The following is a 24747-nucleotide window of genomic DNA, read 5'->3' on the forward strand; positions in this document are numbered from 1 at the left end:
CCGTAGCTACTGGCACGGAGATAGCCGGGGCTTCTTCCTTGACTCCTGTCATGATCGCGCACTCGACGAAAGAGATTTACAAGCGGCATTGCCCTTCTTCACTAACGCGATATTGCTGGATCGGGCTTTCACCCATTATCCAAGGTTCCCCACTTCCGCCCCCCGTGGGAGTCCGGGTCGTGTCTCAGTCCCAGTGTGGCTGATCATCCGAAAAGACCAGCTAAGCATCATTGGCTTGGTCAGCCTTTACCTGACCAACTACCTAATACTACGCAGGCTCATCAAACAGCACTTTTGAGCTTTCTTCAGGATTTGGCCCGAACTATTCGGCAGATTCCCACGCGTTACGCACCCGTTTGCCACTTTGTTCTCAACTATTCCGATTCCAGCAAACAGAGGCCGTTAGGTCAAAGCCGTAGCGCGCGCCCTGTAGTTTTGAAGAAGGGCGAGACAACTTTAGCTACCACAATCAGATTCTCAAGTGCTAGCATTTTCTCATGTTAAGCCTAGTTGGCTTGAAGATGTTGTTGAAAGTTACAATAATGATCCAAAAGCACAGGAATTATTGCAACAGTTGTCAGTGCAACCTAAATCCAAACAAAATTTCTAGCTGATACAGGGTGTGCTGAGATACAAAGGCTGCATTTGGGTAGGCAATGACAATGGGTTACATACTAAGATTTGTCAGACTTTCCATGACACTCCCTTGGGGGGCATTCAGGATTTCCTGTCACCTACAAAAGAATTTGTGCACTGTTTAAATGGGTGGGTATGAAGAAAAAGATCCAGCAATTTGTGCAATCTTGTCTTATCTGTCAACAAGCAAAACCTAAGAGAGGAGCTTACCCTGGGTTACTATCCCCATTACCTGTTCCTGCCAAAGCTTGGGAAACTGTCACAATGGGTTTCATTTTAGGGCTGCCTTCTTCTGATCAGTATGACTGCATCATGGTGGTCATTGACAAGTTTACAAAATATGGGCATTTTATTCCTGTCAAACACCCATACACTGCCTAGAAAATTGATGATCTCTTCTTGGACAACATCTACAAGTTCCATGACATGCCTCTCTATATAGTATCTGACAGAAATCCAGTGTTCACAAGGAAATTTTGGCAAGATCTAGTAAAGAGGACAGGAGATGTACTTAAGATGAGCACAACATATCATGCTGAGACTGATGGAGAGACTGAACGTGTTAATCAGCAGGTGGACTGTTTTTTACGTGTTTCATCAGTGCTCATCCGAAGAAATGGGTGATACGTCTCCAACGTATCTATAATTTTTTATTGCTCCATGTTATATTATATTCTGTTTTGGACATTATTGGGATTTATTATACACTTTTATATTATTTTTGGGAATAACTATTAACCGCAGGCCCAGCCCTGAATTGCTGTTTTTTTTGCCTATTTCAGAGTTTCGCAGAAAAAGAATATCAAACGGAGTCCAAACGGATGAAACCTTCGGGAACGTGATTTTTGTAACAAACGTGATCCAAAGGACTTGGACCCTACGTCAAGAAAGCAACCAGGAGGGCACGAGGTAGGGGGGCGCGCCTACCCCCCTGGGCGCACCCACCTCCCTCGTGGGGCCCACATTGCTCCACCGACGTACTTCTTCCTCCTATATATACCTACGTACCCCCAAACTCCCAAATACGGAGTCAAAAACCTAATTCCACCGCCGCAACCTTCTGTACCCGTAAGATCCCTTCTTGGGGCCTTTTTCGGAGCTTCGCCGGAGGGGGCATCGATTACGGAGGGCTTCTACATCAACACCATAGCCTCTCCGATGATGTGTGAGTAGTTTACCTCAGACCTTCGGGTCCATAGTTATTAGCTAGATGGCTTCTTCTCTCTTTTTGGATCTCAATACAATGTTCTCCACCTCTCTCGTGGAGATCTATTTGATGTAATCTTCTTTTGCGGTGTGTTTGTTGAGACCGATGAATTGTGGGTTTATGATCAAGTTTATCTATGAACAATATTTGAATCTTCTCTGAATTCTTTTATGTATGTTTGGTTATCTTTGCAATTCTCTTCAAATTATCAGTTTGGTTTGGCCTACTAGATTGATCTTTCTTGCAATGGGAGAAGTGCTTAGCTTTGGGTTCAATCTTGCGGTGTCCTTTCCCAGTGACAGTAGGGGCAGCAAGGCACGTATTGTATTGTTGCCATCGAGGATAACAAGATGGGGTTTATATCATATTGCATGAGTTTATCCCTCTACATCATGTCATCTTGCTTAAAGCGTTACCCTGTTCTTATGAACCTAATACTCTAGATGCATGCTGGATAGCGGTCGATGTGTGGAGTAATAGTAGTAGATGCAGGCTGGAGTCGGTCTACTTGTCTCGGGCGTGATGCCTATATACATGATCATACCTAGATATTCTCATAACTATGCTCAATTCTGTCAATTGCTCAACAGTAATTTGTTCACCCAATGTAATACTTATGCTCTTGAGAGAAGCCACTAGGGAAACCTATGGCCCCCGGGTCTATTTTCCATCATATTAATCTCCAGACAACAAGCTATTTCTGGCGCCGTTTTTATTTTACTTTCTTTACTTTGCATCTTTATCATAAGAATACCAAAAATATTATGTTATCATATCTATCAGATCTCACTCTCGTAAGTGACCGTGTAGGGATTGACAACCCCTTATCACGTTGATTGCGTGGATTTATTTGTTTGTGTAGGTGCGAGGGACTCGTGCGTGGCCTCCTACTGGATTGATACCTTGGTTCTCAAAAACTGAGGGAAATACTTACGCTACTTTGCTGCATCACCCTTTCATCTTCAAGGGAAAACCAACGCAGTGCTCAAGAGGTAGCAAGAAGGATTTCTGGCGCTGTTGCCGAGGTGTCTACGCAAAATTCAACATACCAAGTACCCATCACAAACCCTTATCTCCTGCATTACATTATTTGCCATTTGCCTCTCGTTTTCCTCTCCCCCACTTCACATTGCCGTTTTATTCGCCCCTCTTCCGTTCGTCTTTTTAGTTTGCTTGTGTTGCCATGTGCATTCTATGTTCTTGCATCTTTCTTACTAAAAACCTATTGTTATGGATCCTCATCCACTTGCTAATCTCTTTAAGAGATCCAATTATGATGAACCTATTGCTAGTGAGTTGAGTGCACTAGATTATCTTTATGAGGTTTTGCTTGAAATTCGTGAATCTGAAAATTCTGATGAAGTACTTTATGAAGCGGTTCACGATAGATCTTTGCATAAAAAGCACGATTGCAATGATATTACTATAAATTCTCTTGATGTCAATTGTGCTAATAATATGCAAAACCCTAAGCTTGGGGATGCTAGTTTTGCTATGTCATCTACTTATTGCAATGATCATGATTGGGGTGATTCTTCTTATGATCTTGAAAATTTATTTAAGCCCCATGATGAACATGCGATTGATAATAGTGTTTGCAATAACATTGAAAGTGGGTTTGGAAGAGTGTCAACTTTATATCCCACATATTTGGAGAATGTTCAATCTTATGGTATTTTTGATAAAAGTGGGTTTGGAGAGGTCATGACTTTAGTTAATGTTAATCCCACTATTTTGGAAGAGTGTCAACTTTGCATGCATGTGGATCGTGTTGAAAATATTTATTGTGATAGCTATTTTGTTGAATTTGCTTATGATCCCACATGTAGTTATTATGAGAGAGGAAAATATGGTTGTAGAAATTTTCATGATAATAAATTACCTCTCGTTATGTTGAGATTGCTATTGTTTCTTTCCTCTTCCTTGCATATGATAGTTTTTTCTTGCTATGATAATTTGTTCGCCTATAAGATGCCTATGCATAGGAAGTATGTTAGACTTAGATGTGTTTTTCATATGCTTTTTGATGCTCTCTTGGTGCTTCAGTTCTTGTCTTTCATGTGAGCATCATCGAATTATCAATGCCTAGCTAGGGGCGTTAAACGATAGCGCTTGTTGGGAGGCAGCCCAATTTTATTTTTCGTTTTTTGCTTTTTGCTTATTTTTAGGAATAAATATTTGATCTAGACTCTGTTATATTTGTTTTTATGTTTTAATTAGTGTTTGTGCCAAGTTTAACCTATAGGATCTTCTTGGATGATAGTTATTTGATCTTGCCGAAAATTCCAGAAACTTTCTGTTCACGAAAATAATTGTTAAAAATCACAAGAACACGATAAAATATTGATTCCAACTGCTGATGATCAGTAAACAAATTTTCTAGGTCGTCCTATTTTGGCTCGATTTTTGGAGTTCCAGAAGTTTGCGTTAGTTACAGATTACTACAGACTGTTCTGTTTTTGACAGATTCTATTTTTTGTGTGTTGTTTGCTTATTTTGATGAATCTATGGCTAGTAAAACAGTTTATAAACCATAGACAAGTCAGAATACAGTAGGTTTAACACCAATATAAATAAAGAATGAGTTCATTACAATACCTTGAAGTGGTCTTTTGTTTTCTTTCGTTAACAGAGCTCACGAGATTTTCTGCTGAGTTTTGTGTTGTGAAGTTTTCAAGTTTTGGGTGAAAGATTTGATGGATTATGGAACAAGGAGTGGCAAGAGCCTAAGCTTGGGGATTCCGAAGGCACCCAAGATAATCTAAGGACACCTAAAAGCCAAAGCTTGGGGATGCCCCGGAAGGCATCCCCTCTTTCGTCTACTTCTATCGGTAACGTTAGTTGGAGCTATATTTTTATTCACCCCATGATATGTGTTTTGCTTGGAGCGTCTTGTATTATTTGAGTCTTTTCTTTTTAGTTTACCACAATCATCCTTGCTTTACACACCTTTTGAGAGAGACACACTTGATTCGGAAATTATTAGAATACTCTATGTGCTTCACTTATATCTTTTGAGTTATATAGTTTTTGATCTAGTGCTTCACTTATATCTTTTAGAGCATGGTGGTGGATTTGTTTTATGGAAACTATTGTTCTCTCATGCTTCACTTAGATTATTTTGAGAGTCTTACAAACAGTATGGTAGTTTGCTTTAATAATAATAGGCATTCAAGATTAGTAAAAAAAGAAGAAAAATTCTTATGAGTGTGTTGAATACTATGAGAAGTTTGATGCTTGATAATTATTTTGAGATATGAGGATGGTGTTATTAGAGTCATGCTAGTTGAGTAGTTTTGAAATTGAGAAATACTTGTGTTAAAGTTTGTGATTCCTGTAGCATGCACGTATGGTGAACCGTTATGTGATGAAGTCGGAGCATGATTTATTTATTGATTGTCTTCCTTATGAGTGGCGGTCGGGGACGAACGATGGTCTTTTCCTACCAATCTATCCCCCTAGGAGCATGCGCGTTATACTTTGCTTTGATAACTTGTAGATTTTTGCAATAAGTATATGAGTTCTTTATGACTAATGTTGAGTCCATGGATTATACGCACTTTTCCTCCTTCCACCATTGCTAGCCTCTCTAATACAGCACACTTTTCGCCGGTATCATACACCCACCATATACCTTCCTCAAAACAGCCACCATACCTACCTATCATGGCATTTCCATACCATTCGAAGATATATTGCCATGCAACTTATCACTGTTCCATTTACTATGACACGCTCCATCATTGTCATATTGCTTCGCATGATCATATAGTTGACATTGTATTTGTGGCAAAGCCATCGTTCATAATTCTTTCATACATGTCACTCTTGATTCATTGCATATTCCGGTACACCGCCGGAGGCATTCACATAGAGTCATATGTTGTTATAAGTATTGAGTTGTAATTGTTGAGTTGTAAGTAAATAAAAGTGTGATGATCATCATTTTTAGAGCATTGTCCCAAGTGAGGAAAGGATGATGGAGACTATGATTCCCCCACAAGTCGGGATGAGACTCCGAACAAAAAAAAGGCCATAAAGAAGAAGAAGAAGAAGAAGAAGAAGAAGAAAAGGCCCAAATAAAAAAATGAGAGAAAAAGAGAGAAGGGACAATGTTACTATCCTTTTACCACACTTGTGCTTCAAAGAAGCACCATTATCTTCATAATAGAGAGTCTCCTATGATATCACTTTTATATACTAGTGGGAATTTTTAATTATAGAACTTGGCTTGTATATTCCAATGATGGGCTTCCTCAAAATGCCCTAGGTCTTCGTGAGCAAGCGGGTTGGATGCACACCCACTTAGTTTCTTTTCTTGAGCTTTCATATACTTATAGCTCTAGTGCATCCGTTGCATGGCAATCCCTACTCACTCACATTGATATCTATCGATGGGCATCTCCATAGCTCGTTGATACGCCTAGTTGATGTGAGACTATCTTCCCCTCTTTTTGTCTTCTCCACAACCACCATTCTATTCCACATATAGTGCAATATCCATGGCTCACGCTCATGTATTGCGTGAAGATTGAAAAAGTTTTGAAAATGTCAAAAGTATGAAACAATTGCTTGGCTTGTCATCGGGGCTGTGCATGATTTAAATATTTTGTGTGGTGGAGATAGAGCATAGCCAGACTAAATGATTTTGTAGGGATAACTTTCTTTGGCCATGTTATTTTGAGAAGACATAATTGCTTAGTTAGTATGCTTGAAGTATTATTATTTTTATGTCAATATTAAACTTTTGTCTTGAATATTTCGGATCTGAATATTCATACCACAATTAAGAGAATTACATTGAAATTATGCCAAGTAGCATTCCACATCAAAAATTCTGTTTTTATCATTTACCTACTCAAGGACGAGCAGGAATTAAGCTTGGGGATGCTTTATACGTCTCCAACGTATCTATAATTTTTTATTGCTCCATGCTATATTATATTTAGTTTTAGACATTATTGGGCTTTATTATACACTTTTATATTTTTTTGGGACTAACCTATTAACTGGAGGCCCAGCCCAGAATTGCTGTTGTTTGCCTATTTCAGAGTTTCGCAGAAAAAGAATATCAAACGGAGTCCAAACGGAATGAAACCTTCGGGAACGTGATTTTTGGAACAAACGTGATCCAGAGGACTTGGACCCTACGTCAAGAAAGGAACCAGGAGGGCACGAGGTAGGGGGCGCGCCTACCCCCCCTGGGCGCGCCCTCCACCCTCGTGGGGCCCATGTTGCTCCACCGACATACTTCTTCCTCCTATATATACCTACGTACCCCCAAACTACTAGATACGGAACCAAAAACCTAATTCCACCGCCGCAACCTTCTGTACCCGTGAGATCCCATCTTGGGGCCTTTTCTAGAGCTCCGCCAGAGGGGGCATCGATCATGGAGGGCTTCTACATCAACACCATAGCCTCTCCGATGATGTGTGAGTAGTTTACCTCAGACCTTCGGGTCCATAGTTATTAGCTAGATGGCTACTTCTCTCTTTTTGGATCTCAATACAATGTTCTCCTCCTCTCTCGTGGAGATCTATTCGATGTAATCTTCTTTTGCGGTGTGTTTGTTGAGACCGATGAATTGTGGGTTTATGATCAAGTTTATCTCTGAACAATATTTGAATTTTCTCTGAATTCTTTTATGTATTATTGGTTATCTTTGCAAGTCTCTTCGAATTATCAGTTTGGTTTGGCCTACTAGATTGATCTTTCTTGCAATGGGAGAAGTGCTTAGCTTTCGGTTCAATCTTGTGGTGTCCTTTCCCAGTGACAGTAGGGGCAACAAGGCACGTATTGTATTGTTGCCATCGAGGATAACAAGATGGGGTTTATATCATATTGCATGAGTTTATCCCTCTACATCATGTCATCTTGCTTAAAGCATTACTCTGTTCTTATGAACTTAATACTCTAGATGCATGATGGATAGCAGTCGGTGTGTGGAGTAATAGTAGTATATGCAGGCAAGAGTCGGTCTACTTGTCTCGGGCGTGATGCCTATATGCATGATCATACCTAGATATTCTCATAACTATGCTCAATTCTGTCAATTGCTCAATAGTAATTTGTTCACCCACCGTAATACTTATGCTCTTGAGAGAAGCCACTAGTGAAACCTATGGCCCCCAGGTCTATTTTCCATCATATTAATCTCCCGACAACAAGCTATTTCTGGCGCCGTTTTTATTTTACTTTCTTTACTTTGCATCTTTATCATAAGAATACCAAAAATATTATCTTATCATATCTATCAGATCTCACTCTCGTAAGTGACTGTGTAGGGATTGACAACCCCTTATCGCGTTGGTTGCGAGGATTTATTTGTTTGTGTAGGTGCGACGGACTCGTGCGTGGCCTCCTACTGGATTGATACCTTGGTTCTCAAAAACTGAGGGAAATACTTACGCTACTTTGCTGCATCACCCTATCCTCTTCAAGGGAAAACCAACGCATTGCTCAAGAGGTAGCAATCGGCTAGATTGCTCTCACTTTGCGAGTTTTGGTACAATACAGATTGTCATTCAGCACTTAACAACACTCCATTGAAGTCCTTTATGGCCATGGTCCTCGGCACTTTGGAGTTTCTGCTTTAGATTCAATTGACCCCGTTGATTTGCAACAATGGTTGGTTGCTCGAGCAGTTGTTCAGCAGTCAGTGCGTCAGCATCTGTTGCGTATTCAACAAAGAATGAAGCACTAGGATGACAAGAAACGCACTGAAAGAACATTTGCTGTTGGTGATCGGGTATTTCTCAAACTACAACCATATGTGCAATCATCAATGGCACATAGAGCTAATAACAAGCTCGCTTTCAAGTACTTTGGCCCATTTCTTATCTTGGAGAAGATTGGTGAGGTGGCTTATCGCCTGCAGCTACCAGCAGCCAGCTGCATCCATCCAGTTTTCAATGTTTCACAATTGAAACGTTGTTTGCAGCCGCACCATGAGGTACTCAACTCGCTCCCATCTATTAATGCTCATCTCCAGTTCCCTGTCAAGGTACCGCAAGAGCGTATTCGCCGTTCGGACAACCGATCGGTTGCGCAAGTTCTGGTCTAGTGGAGTGGTGGAGACGCGTCTTTTGCTACTTGGGAAGACAAGGATTCCCTTCGTCAGTTGTTCCCGCGGGCTTCGGCTTGGGGCAAGCCAGCTCTCAAGAAGGGGGGAATCTCAACAGCCCAGCACCAGAACAGGAACCAGGAGAGCGCAAAGACGATGATTCGACTCGTGGGCCGATTGCACGGTCCACTCGTGTCCGGCAACTTCCCTAGTGGCTTGCAGGCCCGAATTGGGCCCATTAAGGGTGTACGCTGGCATATAACCATTACCGTGTGTTGCGCGTGGATCTGGGAAGGATTTGGTAGCTTCGGCCAGGACCGTGTGCGTGTGTGCGTGAGCTTGTACTGCCATACATGATCAATTGATCCCCAACTCGAGAAATACATGTCGTATCTCACAAGTTTGACTTTTTAACTTCGGATTTGTTGATGTGTGTCCTAACTTTCATGCACCCCTATTCCTGCTTTTTAGCGACTCTCCCGGATCTATCAGTTGGAGCTGAAGGGGCTTCCATAAAGGACAGCCTGATGTGGCTGGGAGAGCTACACCAACTCACAGGATGGTCCATGGAGGGCGTTTTCTGAACTTTATGGCCTAAGGAAAAACTACCCGAGGACCAACTCACCCTTGCCCAACGTCTCTAAGAAGATGACAAGCAGATTGCCGTGTGGAAGACTTTACCATGCAGAGAAGGTGCTCGGCACGCATGAGGCATGCTTCAAACACATTTGCCAACTTTGAAAATCGTGAGATTGCAGAGATTGGTCCCAAAGGACCCGACGGGGAGGAAACGCTGCCGGACATCAATTTTGAATGGGTCGAGCCTTTTTCTAGGTTGCCGAGAAGGATTGCTGTTTAGATAATCGTATTGCCGGTTTATAAAGTCTTCCTTTGTAGTCCATCTTTCAATGTTAAGGTGGTCGTGGCAGGACATATGTAAATAATTTCTCGAATAATGCAAAGGGAGCATTGTCAATATCATCACAAGTTATGAAAATGCCATAAGCTGTGAGTTTATCATCTATCCCGCATTCACAAATGAAAATGAATTTTATGGCATATGCATGGTGTTGTAAATATGCCCTAGAGCCAATAATAAAGTTTTTATTATTCCATTTCCATGTTGAGGATTATTTTTTGTTCCTATATTAGAATTGCACTAGGTCCTGAATATGATGATTCAAATGAAAACCTAATACTTACCTGTGCGGGAAGATAAACACTAAACAGACGGAGAACTAGCTCATGTATTGTTGATGGTTCTATTTTCCTGGCCATGGGTACTATCATTACCTCATCCTTCACCTTATTCCACTCGCCAATTAAAGCAGGAAATAATCTTCTTCTATATGGGGAGACATGATTAAGGGAATATATTGATCAAGAATCCAGTCTTGATCCACACATATTTCATAGAGCATAGGAAATTTATCACACAAGGGAATGTTACCAATGATAACATATTTCCTTAATCTAGCAATATTTCCTGTATTAATCACCACTCCTCTACCAGGCAAATATAACTCTCCACTTTCATAATGATTTCAGCAGGGGATCACTCATTCTCACCTTACAGATGTCATAGTTGCATTTGTAGTATATTTGGCCTAAACCACATCATGTAAAATACCACTTCTCTGATCTAACTTCCACCACAATTTAACCAAAAGACTATATTATGTTTCCTCAAGTCTTTAATAACCCCCAGCCCCCCCCCCACTTACATTTAGGATGGCACATCGTGCTCTATTTCACCATATAGTAGCCTCTTATTTTATAATTTCTATGACAAAAGAATTTTCCTTTGGCATTATCCTACCTCTCAATAACCATTTTGTTCAATGGGAACCATAGACATATAATAAGATGGGATATGAGATAAAAGGACATTAAGCTTGATTGTAAGTCCCCCATGGACAACATGTTTTTAGCCAGGCCTCATCTTTCTCAATAATTTTGACATCCATAAAGTCCCACTCAGATCCCTTAAGGTCACCATAGGTAATAGGCATGGCCAACAGTTTGTTAGGGAAGCATCCAATTTGACAATTAAACATCTCAACATACCGATGAATAGTGGACCAGTTCCATACACAACTAACACCTCAACTTAGAGGAAATTGATATTGCAAACCCGACATAACCTCAGAAAGGTAAAGCGGCAACTTAAGATTTATGTCATATTCAGGATTGTCCTCAAAACACGGAATAGTATCATAACCATATTGTAAAATAGATGCACCATATTAGGAATCAAATCGCTAACAAGCCCTTTTATAGTCCATTTTCTTGAGCTTGAGTAACTTTTTTGTTAAACAATCAACACTAATGTTTAAAAAGGACAGGAGATAAGGGTCATCCTAGAGCACCTCCTTAGAGCTTTGTAAGTAAGGATCAATAGAATCATTCAATTTAACACTAACAGTTCCCCCAATAATTTCCTAATCCAATCAACCCATTTTTATCAAAAACCTCCCATGGCATGACAGTCTAACAAAAATTCCCAATTGACTTTACTGTATGCCTTCTCGAAATCAAGTTTGAGTGCTACACTAGGTTTATTTATAACATAAGAATGACGCAAGAGTTCATGCAAGGCCATAATCCCATTCAATAATATCACGACAGTAAAGGCATTCTGGTATATACTAAATAGATTGTCAACAAAAGGTTCTAGGAGGATAGCTAAGACTTTTGTAATAATATTGTAAATGCATCTTAACAAGCAAATTAGTTTACACTCTACACTGTTGCGTCTGATAAGCATCAGATATCTTAGGGAGCAAATTGATAACCCTGTAGTTCAAGCATTGCACATCAAGGACCCCTCATCAAAGCAAGTAAAAGTCCTCATCATGTCAGCATTAATCACCTCCAAACAACATGGAAGAAAATTCAGTGGTAATACTATATGGCCTAGGTGCATGGTTAGGTTGATAGAAAATAAGACATGTCTCACTTCAGTTCCAGAGAAAGGTCTAGTGAGATTAAAATCCTTTAATTCAGGGAGTTTCTCCTAGCTTTCCAAATATAAGAAAATAAGTTGCATAAGTTTCAAAGAGGAGGGCCAAATAAAACTTTGTCAAAATTTGTAGCATGTTTAATAAGATCTTCAGTTCCCTCAATGTTCACCCCTCCCCATCCTAAGAGAAAAAATAGCATTCCTCCTCCTTTTACCATTCAAAATCCTATGAAAATAGTCAGTGTTTCAATCTCCTTTAAGTAACCAATTATCATGGGATTTCTATAACCAAGTTATCTCTTTCCTCAACTAATGAATTCTATAACTCCACACATATGTCAACTTCTCTAGAGTATAGCTCAGCAGGGAAGTCTCCTCTAATTATTCCACATTACCAGTTCCTCTTTTAGATAATTCTTCCTTTTTATAGACATCCCAAGGGAATTAGAGCCCCAACCTTTATTAAACCCCTTTATCTTGATATTAACAATAACAATATCATAATAGTATTTTACAGGTTACCACCAAAATTTGGCAACCAGGGTGAGAAATGGTCTGCTTTTGAGCCAGTTAAGGTCAAATATGAACTCCTCTTATGAGGGAATGAGCACAGGCTTGCTATCATCAATATTAAGCAAGGGGGGTAATGATAAAAAATGTCTCTTTTGTTGCAAAATATCATAAATTTCTCTAGCAAGCTTCCTTAATTACGGAAGTAAGAGGAAAAATATCTTCCCAGAAGCAAGACATAAAAATTCTATACAGTTTCTCAATTGTAGGATTTTTATGATTACTCGACCCCACTATACATCCCACAATTCAAATCAGTCTCTCTAAGGCATAACATGTTAATTATATAGTTGAAAACATCTCAGGAGTGAGCTAGCTTGGTTTTCTTATTCTTATCACCCACATGCCTAAGGATATTAAATACTCCCCCAACAATATAAGGAAAATCGATATCATTACAAGAAGCAGCAAGCTCAGTTCAAAATTCAAGTTTATTTTCGTCATGGGCAAAGCCATAGACCACTGTAATCCCAAATGTATTTCTAAGTTTCTTATCAAACATGATAAGTTGCAACACATACTTCCAGATTTACAGGAAACCACATTAAAAGTTTCCTACCTGACCCCACAGTATATGCCAACAGACTTTCAAGCGAACGGAATCCAGTTTCAACAAAATAGGTCACCAGGGTCAACCTTTCTCGTGAATTTTAAGAAAAACCATTTTTTCATAGTTTCATATAATCTAGGAAAACCAAGTGATGCTCATGGATTAAGTCAAGTAAACATGTTGGTATTTCTTTCTTCCCCACCCCCTCTAAAACCAAGTGAGTTTTTTTTGCTAGTTCTACCCTAGGCCACAGGTTAGCACCTGCAACATTACTCACACTTATCTTTACTTCTTGTAGTATAGGTTTCAAATAACCATATTCAGTCTTATTTCTATCTTTGTTTTGTTGGTTTCACATTAGTAAAATTAGAATCTTCTATGTTTATTCATCTAGATAGTATTAAGAGGTGATCTATCTCTAGCTTCATTAGTAATCAGAAACACATTATCTTATTGTCTCTCAAAATTATCACACTTATCAGCTCAATTTTCTTTAGATTTCTCCAATTCCCTCACCACATTAATAACAGAAAATTCATTATCAGAAATTCCAACACCGCACCACAGTTAAAACACAATGGACGAAAAAATATAGTACAATTTGTATATTGATTGGTAACTCAGCTCCAAAACTGGAGCACATTATGCTGATCTAACTAGATAAAGCCGATCGAGCCAAGCTTGGTAATACCAAGCTTCCCTTGAGCCACGGAATTACATCAGCGACTTGAGCGATCGGGCTTTAACATTCTTCCTCCACCTCTTCTTGAACGGGCTCTTCATCATCATAATGTTGCGCAGTTGTTTGCCATTGCAACCAAGTGCGTCGTCGTTGCTGCTCTCCTCATGGCAGGTAACAATGTTGGCATTGCTCCCATTCAGCCTAGGCTTCTGGACCTATGTTGATGTCAGCAGAGCCTGATGGTCAGTGACATTAGCTTGACTTGCACTAAAATCAAATTGTGTTCGGGTGCATGCCTCATCTTTCTGTTGTTCAATGGGTAGTGGAGATTCTTCCAGCACACTATTATCACCGCTTGATCTGCAATGCCTCTTGGAGCTGCGTGAGGGGCCAAACCCGTCGTAGTAGTAGAACACCTCACCCATGTCAACGACGGGCCTCTTCTTTTGTGGCTTCTTGCCATCCCTCTTATTGCATGTCCGCACTCCCTTCTTCACTTTGATCCCCTTATTCGTCTTTGACTTGCTCTCATTCTTCTTCCCCTCCATCATTTTCGCAGCTATGTTGATAGACCTATCGACCATATCTGCAGTCGTCTTCTCCTTGATGGAGCCATTGGGCATGCTGATACTGGATGGGAAGAGCCAGCTAGCTCGTCGTGTAGTTCTGAAGTAAGTCTTCTCGAAGCATTCCTCCACCTGAATGAGATGGTAATTTGGAAAATACTTGTCAAGGGATGAAAAGAGCTAGCACTAGTAATATAATGAACTGAAATGGGGTAGGGGCATGTAGCAAGATCAGGATTTTCGTTACCAGGTGATAAATTCGGTGACCACCCAGTAACTGTGTTTGTCGACCTCCCCCACCCCCGCCCCGCATACAAACACAACAAATACATCTACCGTGCAAAAAATACTTCTTTCTAAATTAATAGAAATGCTTATTATATAATCAAGTACTCCGTGCGTCTCGAAATACTTGTTGGTGAAATGGATACAAATGGGTGTATTTAGAACTAAAATACGTCTAGATACATCCATTTCTCCGATAAGTATTTCCGGACGGAGGAAGTACTATCGTATGTAGAAAGGAACCCAATAGCCAGCAAACATTCGCTGGGAGGATCACAATTTCTTTCGAAACAAATGAAAACTTATGGGAAGAAGGGCAAAAAAGGGAGGATTTGCCATCTCCCACCACGTAAACTTGCCACACAAAAAAGTTCGCTTGTCACCCCCTTCCCAGCTGACATTCGCCAGATAACATATCCCATGTAGGATTGCAGATTATTTTGGTTAAATTCATGTTCAATATGTACCTATATCTAGGTAAAAAATTGAATTCAATTTGATTTTAAATTTCATCTGATATTTTCCTGGTAATACTAGGTAACGGCGGTAACCAAGCATATCTCGCCGCCCCACAAGAAAAAAAATCTGCATTCGTAATCTAAAACCTTGGGCAAGATCCATGGCCGACCTTGCTGCCACTGCCACGCCGGCGTGTCCACCGACCAGCCATATATTACAGCGAGATTGTGCGTGGTAACTACCTAACACGCCGGACCTTGACGCAGCACCATTTACTTGGTAACGCACGCGCGGAGGACGGTAACCCTAGAGACGACATAGGAAAGCTAGGGGAAACACGCTGGCTGCTGCACTGAAACAGGCGGCGGCGCGCAAATCTTCGACACACACATACATAGAGCAAGCACCAAGCAAGCAGCGGGAAGGCAGGGAGGCGAGATGGAGTGAGTGGGGCGAAATTACCTCGGGATCCGAGAGGTCGAGCTCGGCCATGAGTTCCCACGACGACGTGCTGAGCTCGCAGCAAGGCTGCCCGCAGGAGGAGGCCTCGGGCGCCACCAACCCGGCGCTGGATTCGTGGGCTTGGTCCGTCGCCGGCAGCGACGGCGGCGGCGGGGGCAGCTCGAATCGAGGCGGGTCAGAGGGGGGCGGGGCGGGGGCGAAGGCAGCGGCTGCGCCGCCAGCAGGTGGTAGGCGGACCTGCGGATCCGCATGGCAACCGGGGGTGGGGCGGGGCGGAGCGGAGCAAGGGGAGGTTGGGATCTGCGGAAGTACCTAGCAACTGAAGGTAGGGTTTGAGATTTGTCGAAGCTGCCCGCAGCCCGCAGGACAGCAAAGAATGAAGGCTGCCAGTGTGGAGTTGTGTGGGCCACGCTGGTCAGTGACGGTGAACACGTGTACTGAACTGACGGAGACTTGTGAGCATGCCTAAGCGATGGATGTGCTGGTTCGCTAACTCTTTTTTTTCTGAAAATATACTCACTGTGGCAACTGATTCTGAAAATATACTGGAGTAACCTTCCTTTCTTGAGAATATACTAACTTGCAAGGTACTCTAGTGCACCACTTGGGCATTTTTGTTTTCGAATACCACCACTTGCATTATGTGGTGAGACCAGAAGACTGTTGGGGAACGTTGCAGAAAACAAAAATTTTCCTACGGTTTCACCAAGATCTATCTATGAGTTCATCTAGCAACGAGTGATTAGATGCATCTACGTACCTTGTAGATCGCGAGCGGAAGTGTTCAAGGAACATGGACGAGGTAGTCGTACTCGACGTGATTCGAATCACCGAAGATCTTAGCACCGAACGGACGATGCCTCCGCGTTCAACACACGTACAGAACAGCCACGTCTCCTCCTTCTTGATCCAGCAAGGGGAGAGGAGAGGTTGAGGGAGATGGCACCAGTAGCAGCACGACGGCGTGGTGATGATGGAGCTGCAGTACTCCGTCAGGGCTTCGCCAAGCGCTATGGAGGAGGAGGAGGTGTTGGAGAGGGAGAAGGAGGCAACCAAAGGCGTGGGAGAAAAGCCCTCCTTCCCTCACTATATATAGGAGGGCCAAGGGGGGCGCCGGCCCTAGGAGATACAATCTCCTAGGGTGGGGCGGCGGCCAAGGGGGGTTTCCCTCCCCCCCAAGGCACCTAGGAGGTGCCTTCCCCTCCTAGGACTCCTTCCCCTTGTAACCCTAGGCGCATGGGCCTCTTTGGGGCTGGTGCCCTTGGCCCATGTAGGCCAAGGCGCACTCCCTAGAGCCCATGTGGCCCCCCGGGACAGGTGGCCCCACCCGGTGGGCCCCCGGGACCCTTCCGGTGGTCCCAGTACAATACCGATAACCCCGAAACTTGTCCCGCTGCTCGAAACAGGACTTCCCATATATAAATATTTACCTCCGGACCATTCCGGAACTCCTCATGACGTCTGGGATCTCATCCGGGACTCCGAACAACATTCGGGTTACTGCATATACATATCCTTACAACCCTAGCGTCACCGAACCTTAAGTGTGTAGACCCTACGGGTTCGGGAGATATGTAGACATGACCGAGACGACTCTCCGATCAATAACCAACAGCGGGATCTGGATACCCATGTTGGCTCCCACATACTCCATGATGATCTCATCGGATGAACCACGATGTCGAGGATTTAAGCAACCCCGTATGCAATTCCCTTTGTCAATCGGTATGTTACTTGCCCGAGATTCGATCATCGGTATCCCAATACCTTGTTCAATCTCGTTACCGGCAAGTCAATTTACTCGTACCATAATGCATGATCCCGTGACCAGACACTTGGTCACTTTGAGCTCATTATGATGATGCATTACCGAGTGGGCCCAGTGATACCTCTCCGTCATATGGAGTGACAAATCCCAGTCTCGATCCGTGTCAACCCAACAGACACTTTCGGAGATACCTGTAGTGCACCTTTATAGTCACCCAGTTACGTTGTGACGTTTGGTACACCCAAAGCATTCCTACGGTATCTGGGAGTTACACGATCTCATGGTCAAAGGAAAAGATACTTGACATTGGAAAAGCTCTAGCAAACGAACTACACGATCTTTGTGCTATGCTTAGGATTGGGTCTTGTCCATCACATGATTCTCCTAATGATGTGATCCCGTTATCAATGACATCCAATGTCCATAGCCAGGAAACCATAACTATCTGTTGATCAACGAGCTAGTCAACTAGAGGCTTACTAGGGACATGTTGGTATCTATTATTCACACGTGTATTACGATTTCCGGATAATACAGTTATAGCATGAATAAAGACAATTATCATGAACAAAGAAATATAATAATAATGCTTTTATTATTGCCTCTAGGGCATATTTCCAACAGTCTCCCACTTGCACTAGAGTCAATAATCTAGTTACATTGTGATGAATCGAACACCCATGGAATTCTGGTGTTGATCATGTTTTGCCCTAGGGAGAGGTTTAGTCAACGGATCTGCTACATTCAGGTCCGTATGTACTTTACAAATCTCTATGTCTCCATTTTGAACATTTTCACGAATGGAGTTGAAGCGACGCTTGATGTGCCTTGTCTTCTTGTGAAACCTGGGCTCCTTGGCAAGTGCAATAGCTCCAGTGTTGTCACAAAAGAGTTTGATTGGCCCCAACGCATTGGGTATGACTCCTAGGTCGGTGATGAACTCCTTCACCCATATTGCTTCATGTGCTGCCTCCGAGGCTGCCATGTACTCCGCTTCACATGTAGATCCCGCCACGACGCTCTGCTTGCAGCTGCACCAGCTCACTGCTTCACCATTCAACATATACACGTATCCGGTTTGTGACTTAGAGTCATCTAGATCTGTGTCGAAGCTAGCGTCGACGTAACCCTTTACGACGAGCTCTTCGTCACCTCCATAAACCAGAAACATGTCCTTTGTCCTTTTCAGGTACTTCAGGATATTCTTGACCGCTGTCCAGTGTTCCTTGCCGGGATTACTTTGGTACCTTCCTACCAAACTTACGACAAGGTTTACATCAGGTCTGGTACACACCATGGCATACACAATAGATCCTATGGCTGAAGCATAGGGGATGACACTCATCTCTTCTTTATCTTTTGCCGTGGTCGGGCATTGAGCCGAGCTCAATCTCACACCTTGCAAAACAGGCAAGAACCCTTTCTTGGACTGATCCATTTTGAACTTCTTCAAAATCTTATCAAGGTATGTGCTTTGTGAAAGACCTATGAGGCGTCTTGATCTATCTCTATAGATCTTGATGCCTAATATATAAGCAGCTTCTCCAAGGTCCTTCATTGAAAAACTTTTATTCAAGTAGGCCTTGATGCTGTCCAAGAGTTCTATATCACTTCCCATTAAAAGTATGTCATCTACATATAGTATGAGAAATGCTACAGAGCTCCCACTCACTTTCTTGTAAACACAGGCTTCTCCATAAGTCTGCGTAAACCCAAACGCTTTGATCATCTCATCAAAGCGAATGTTCCAACTCCGAGATGCTTGCACCAGCCCATAAATCGAGCGTTGGAGCTTGCACACCTTGTCAGCATTCTTAGGATCGACAAAACCTTCCGGTTGCATCATATACAACTCTTCCTTAAGGAAACCATTAAGGAATGCCGTTTTGACGTCCATTTGCCACATCTCATAATCGTAGAATGCGGCAATTGCTAACATGATTCGGATGGACTTTAGCTTCGCTACCGGTGAGAAAGTCTCATCGTAGTCAATTCCTTGAACTTGTCGATAACCCTTAGCGACAAGCCGAGCTTTATAGATGGTCACATTACCATCCCGTCTGTCTTCTTCTTGAAGATCCATTTATTTTCTATGGCTCGCCGTTCAACGGGCAAGTCAGTCAAAGTCCATACTTCCTTTTCATACATGGATCCTATCTCGGATTTCATGGCTTCTAGCCATTTGTCGCAATCCGGGCCCGCCATCGCTTCTTCATAGTTCGAAGGTTCACCGTTGTCTAACAACATGATTTCCAAGACAGGGTTGCCGTACCACTCTGGTGCGGAACGTGTCCTTGTGGACCTTCGAATTTCAGTAGGAGCTTGATCAGAAGTATCTTGATCATCATCAATAACTTCCTCTCTAGTCGGTGCAGGCGCCTCAGGAACATTTTCTTGAGTTGCACCATTTTCCGGTTCAAGAGGTAATACTTCATCAAGTTATACTTTCCTCCCACTTACTTCTTTCGAGAGAAACTCTTTCTCTAGAAAGGATCCATTCTTGGCAACAAAGATCTTGCCTTCGGATCTGAGGTAGAAGATATACCCAATGGTTTCTTTAGGGTATCCTATGAAGACGCATTTTTCCGATTTGGGTTCGAGCTTTTCAGGTTGAAGTTTCCTGACATAAGCATCGCATCCCCAAACTTTTAGAAACGACAGCTTAGGTTTCTTGCCGAACCATAATTCAAACGGTGTCGTCTCAACGGATTTCGACGGTGCCCTATTTAAAGTGAATGCGGCAGTCTCTAAAGCATAGCCCCAAAAAGATAGTGGTAAATCGGCAAGAGACATCATAGATCGCACCATATCTAATAGAGTGTGATTACGACGTTCGGACACACCATTACACTGAGGTGTTCCAGGCGGCGTGAGTTGTGAAACTATTCCACATTTTCTTAAGTGTGTGCCAAATTCGTGACTCAAGTATTCTCCTCCACAATCTGATCGTAGAAACTTGATTTTCCTGTCACGTTGATTCTCAACTTCACTCTGAAATTCCTTGAACTTTTCAAAGGTTTCAGACTTGTGTTTCATTAAGTAGACATACCCATATCTACTCAAGTCATCAGTGAGGGTGAGAACATAACGATAGCCACCGCGAGCCTCAACACTCATTGGACCGCACACATCAGTATGTATGATTTCCAACAAGTTGGTTGCTCGCTCCATTGTTCCTGAGAACGGAGTCTTGGTCATTTTATCCATGAGGCATGGTTCGCACGTGTCAAATGATTCATAATCAAGAGACTCTAAAAGTCCATCTGCATGGAGCTTCTTCATGCGTTTGACACCTATGTGACCAAGGCGGCAGTGCCACAAGTATGTGGGACTATTGTTATCAACTTTACATCTTTTGGTATTCACACTATGAATATCTGTAATATTACGTTCGAGATTCATTAAGAATAAGCCATTGACCATAGGAGCATGACCATAAAACATATCTCTCATATAAATAGAACAACCATTATTCTCAGATTTAAATGAGTAGCCATCTCGTATTAAATGAGATCCTGATACAATGTTCATGCTCAAACTTGGCACTAAATAACAATTATTGAGGTTTATAACTAATACCGTAGGTAAATGTAGAGGTAGCGTGCCGACGGCGATCACATCGACCTTGGAACCATTCCTGACGCGCATCGTCAGCTCGTCCTTCGCCAGTCTCTGTTTATTCTGCAGCTCCTGCTGTGAGTTACAAATATGAGCAATGGCACCGGTATCAAATACCCAGGAGTTACTACGAGTACTGGTAAGGTACACATCAATTACATGTATATCACATATACCTTTTGTTTTGCCGGCCTTCTTGTCCGCTAAGTATTTGGGGCAGTTCCGCTTCCAGTGACCCTTCCCTTTGCAATAAAAGCACTCCGTCTCAGGCTTGGGTCCATACTTTGACTTCTTCGCAGCAGCTTGCTTGCCGGGCGCGGCAACTTCCTTGCCGTCCTTCTCAAAGTTCTTTTTACCCTTGCCCTTCTTGAACTTAGTGGTTTTATTGACCATCAACACTTGATGTTCCTTCTTGACTTCTACCTCTGCTGATTTCAGCATTGCAAATACTTCAGGAATGGTCTTTTCCATCCCCTGCATATTGAAGTTCATCACAAAGCTCTTGTAGCTTGGTCGAAGCGACTGGAGGATTCTGTCAATGACCGCATCATCCGGGAGATTAACTCCCAGCTGAGTCAAGCGGTTATGTAACCCAGACATAGTGAGTATGTGCTCACTGACAGAACTATTTTCCTCCATCTTACAGCTGAAGAATTTGTCGGAGACTTCATATCTCTCGACCCGGGCATGAGCTTGGAAAACCATTTTCAGCTCTTCGAACATCTCATATGCTCCATGTCTCTCAAAACGCTTTTGGAGCCCCGGCTCTAGGCTGTAAAGCATGCCGCACTGAACGAGGGAGTAGTCATCGGCACGTGTCTGCCAAGCGTTCATAACGTCTTGGTTCTGTGGAACGGGTGGATCACCTAGCGGTGCTTGTAGGACATAATCTTTCTTGGCAGCTATGAGGATGATCCTCAGGTTCCGGACCCAGTCCGTGTAGTTGCTGCCATCGTCTTTCAGCTTGGTTTTCTCTAGGAACGCGTTGAAGTTGAGGACTACGTTGGCCATTTGAACTACAAGACATATTGTAAATATTTTAGACTAAGTTCATGATAATTAAGTTCATCTAATCAAATTATAATGAACTCCCACTTAGATAGACATCCCTCTTCTAGTCATCTAAGTATAACATGATCCGAGTTGGCTAGGTCGTGTCCGATCATCACGTGAGACGGACTAGTCAACGTCGGTGAACATCTTCATGTTGATCGTATCTTCTATACGACTCATGCTCGACCTTTCGGTCTTCTGTGTTCCGAGGCCATGTCTATGCACATGCTAGGCTCGTCAAGTCAACCTAAGTGTATTGCGTATGTAAATCTGTCTTACACCCGTTGTATGTGAACGTAAGGATCTATCACACCCGATCATCACATGGTGCTTCGAAACGACGAACTTTAGCAACGGTGCACAGTTAGGGGGAACACTTTCTTGAAATTATTATGAGGGATCATCTTATTTACTACCGTCGTTCTAAGCAAACAAGATGCAAAACATGATAAACATCACATGCAATCAAATAATAATAGTGACATGATATGGCCAATATCACATAGCTCCTTTGATCTCCATCTTGGGGCTCCATGATCATCCTGTCACCGTCATACTCATCGACATGTAAGTTGTGATTCCTATTACAATAGCATGAACATCTCATACATCACATATAGATCATTCATCATTCATCACAACTTTGGCCATATCTTATCACAAAGCACTTGCTGCAAAAACAAGTTAGACGTCCTCTAATTGTTGTTGCAGGTTTTACGTGGCTGAAGTAGGGTTCTAACAAGAACGTTTTCTTACCTACGTGAAAGCCACAACGTGATTTGTCAACTTCTATTTACCCTTCATAAGGACCCTGTTCATCGAATCTGCTCCAACTAAAGTAGGAGAGACAGACACCCGCCAGCCACCTTATGCAACTTGTGCATGTTAGTCGGTGGAACCGGTCTCACGTAAGTATACGTGTAAGGTTGGTCCGGGCCGCTTCATCCCACAATACCGTTGAAGCAAGATGAGACTAGTAGCGGCAAGAAAGTTGACAACATCAACGCCCACAACAAATTGTGTTCTACTCGTGCAAGAGAACTACGCATAGACCTAGCTCATGATGCCACTGTTGGGGAACGTTGCAGAAAACAAAAATTTTCCTACGGTTTCACCAAGATCTATCTATGAGTTCATCTAGCAACGAGTGATTAGATGCATATACATACCTTGTAGATCGCGAGCGGAAGCGTTCAAAGAACGGGGACGAGGTAGTCGTACTCGACGTGATTCGAATCACCGAAGATCTTAGCACCGAACGGACGATGCCTCCGCGTTCAACACACGTACAGAACAGCCACGTCTCCTCCTTCTTGATCCAGCAAGGGGAGAGGAGAGGTTGAGGGAGATGGCACCAGCAGCAGCACGACGGCGTGGTGATGATGGAGCTGCAGTACTCCGTCAGGGCTTCGCCAAGCGCTATGGAGGAGGAGGAGGTGTTGGAGAGGGAGAAGGAGGCAACCAAAGGCGTGGGAGAAAAGCCCTCCTTCCCTCACTATATATAGGAGGGCCAAGGGGGGCGCCGGCCCTAGGAGATCCAATCTCATAGGGTGGGGCGGCGGCCAAGGGGGATTTCCCTCCCCCCCAAGGCACCTAGGAGGTGCCTTCCCCTCCTAGGACTCCTTCCCCTTGTAACCCTAGGCGCATGGGCCTCTTTGGGGCTGGTTCCCTTGGCCCATGTAGGACAAGGCGCACCCCCTAGAGCCCATGTGGCCCCCCGGGACAGGTGGCCCCACCCGGTGGGCCCCCGGGACCCTTCCGGTGGTCCCGGTACAATACCGATAACCCCGAAACTTGTCCCGCTGCTCGAAACAGGACTTCCCATATATAAATATTTACCTCCGGACCATTCCGGAACTCCTCATGACGTCCGGGATCTCATCCGGGACTCCGAACAACATTCGGGTTACTGCATATACATATCCCTACAACCCTAGCGTCACCGAACCTTAAGTGTGTAGACCCTACGGGTTCGGGAGATATGTAGACATGACCGAGACGACTCTCCGATCAATAACCAACAGCGGGATCTGGATACCCATGTTGGCTCCCACATACTCCACGATGATCTCATCAGATGAACCACGATGTCGAGGATTTAAGCAACCCCGTATGCAATTCCCTTTGTCAATCGGTATGTTACTTGCCCGAGATTCGATCGTCCGTATCCCAATACCTTGTTCAATCTCGTTACCAGCAAGTCACTTTACTCGTACCGTAATGCACGATCCCGTTACCAGACACTTGGTCACTTTGAGCTCATTATGATGATGCATTACCGAGTGGGCCCAGTGATACCTCTCCGTCATATGGAGTGACAAATCCGAGTCTCGATCCGTGTCAACCCAACAGACACTTTCGGAGATACCTGTAGTGCACCTTTATAGTCACCCAGTTACGTTGTGACGTTTGGTACACCCAAAGCATTCCTACGGTATCCGGGAGTTACACGATCTCATGGTCAAAGGAAAAGATACTTGACATTGGAAAAGCTCTAGCAAACGAACTACACGATCTTTGTGCTATGCTTAGGATTGGGTCTTGTCCATCACATGATTCTCCTAATGATGTGATCCCGTTATCAATGACATCCAATGTCCATAGCCAGGAAACCATAACTATCTGTTGATCAATGAGCTAGTCAACTAGAGGCTTACTAGGGACATGTTGGTGTCTATTATTCACACGTGTATTACGATTTCCGGATAATACAGTTATAGCATGAATAAAGACAATTATCATGAACAAAGAAATATAATAATAATGCTTTTATTATTGCCTCTAGGGCATATTTCCATCAAAGACCCTGCCTCCTGGTCGCTCTCGGTCACTCACGCAGCGGCACCGCTGCCAGTCCGCCACC

The 24747-nt window shown here is 43.1% G+C and overlaps 1 pseudogene; it reads left to right on the forward strand.

Moving 5' to 3' along the window:
• Window positions 1-24747, forward strand: part of LOC119283916 — a 166534-nt pseudogene that overhangs the window by 59247 nt on the left and 82540 nt on the right.

Source organism: Triticum dicoccoides, chromosome 4A (assembly GCF_002162155.2).
Source record: "Triticum dicoccoides isolate Atlit2015 ecotype Zavitan chromosome 4A, WEW_v2.0, whole genome shotgun sequence".
In the NCBI taxonomy this organism is placed as follows: Eukaryota; Viridiplantae; Streptophyta; class Magnoliopsida; order Poales; family Poaceae; genus Triticum; species Triticum dicoccoides.